A 1407-nucleotide genomic window follows, 5' to 3' on the forward strand; every position below is an offset into this window, starting at 1 on the left:
CTTCCTAAAAATGAAAATGAAAGTATGTTCTTCAGACAGTATGCTAACCCTCATGCATGCAGTATGCTATGTCTTACATAAAGTTGAATAACATAACAATTTGACAATATACTTATTTCTCTACACATGTAGAAAAACTATAGTAAAGAGTAAAGGAATCCAAAATTAAGAATAGTGTTTTCTGGAGGGATACTAATAAGGAAGAAAATCTTACACAGGAAGATTCAAAGGAATTAACAATGTTCTATTTCTAAGGCTAGCTTATATGATATACTTTGGATGGTATGTAAGTTTTTTGGTATACATGACATATTCTATTTAAAATATTTAGAAACACTAAAAGGCAATACGATCTAGACAAAATGAGAATTGTCACACAAAATGTGAACTCCTCCAAAATGATAAATCAGTAAGTTCCATTTCTTTAATTACTTCTTAATACTAAGTTCATTTTTAAAAATTCACAACAAAGTCCAAGATTAAAATAGCCCCACACCGTGTTTCATAAAACAGCACCTACTTGTCAAGCTTTTTTTGTAACGTATATAGAAATTCATCACAGTTTACAATGTTGTCTGGCAATCCAATGTTGAAAGCATGTTCTCTGGCCATGTGGTTCAAAAGAACAGATCTAGGAAGGCATGTGAGCAATTAGCATTATTTATAAATCATCTGAGAACAAATCAGGCTAGGAACAGCATTTGTATAATGCTATTATATAACATTAATGTTGTTATCAGACACAAAATGACAAATTCTGTATGACCCTACTTATATGAAACATTTAGAACAGGCAAATGCATAGAGTTGAAAGTTTATCAGTGGTTACCAGCAGCTGGAAAGAGAGGAAAATGGGGAGTTATTACTTAAGAGGTACTGAGCTTCTCTTTAAGGGGATGAAAAACCTTCAGAAATGGATAGTGGTGATGGTTGCATAACAAGGTAAATGTAATTAATGTCACTGAATTGTATACTTAAAAATGGTTTAAATAGCAAATTTTTTGTTACATATATTTTACTATGCACACACACATAAGTCTATTTTTGGCAGCCTTTAAAATTTATTCCCTATTCTGCCTAGAGAAACTACAGTCCATCTTTGACACCAGACATACACACGCACACACACACACACACACACACACACACACACACACACAAAAGCACATTAAAAAATAAAGTCCTGCTGATACATAAAAGGGCCTGGAGACATCTTCATTTATATAACTAACAGTTATGGATGTTTTGATGAGCTTTCAAATGAAAAACAGTAATATTTAAAGATACATAAAAGGCAAACCTGTTACCGAAGCATTCCACATTGCAAAACATACAGATGCCATAAAAATTGGTATCATTTCTTTCTTGCTGTTGTTGTTCCAGAATTTCCTTCTGTAAAGCACAGAT

The 1407-nt window shown here is 32.5% G+C and overlaps 1 protein-coding gene across 1 annotated transcript in view; it reads right to left on the minus strand.

The window, feature by feature from the left end:
- ZNF277 (zinc finger protein 277) overlaps positions 1-1407 on the minus strand; it is a 102021-nt gene that overhangs the window by 17620 nt on the left and 82994 nt on the right. The gene's annotated exons all lie outside the window — the stretch shown is intronic.

The sequence above is a fragment of the Trichechus manatus genome, unplaced genomic scaffold (assembly GCF_000243295.1).
Source record: "Trichechus manatus latirostris isolate Lorelei unplaced genomic scaffold, TriManLat1.0 scaffold00096, whole genome shotgun sequence".
In the NCBI taxonomy this organism is placed as follows: domain Eukaryota; kingdom Metazoa; phylum Chordata; class Mammalia; order Sirenia; family Trichechidae; genus Trichechus; species Trichechus manatus.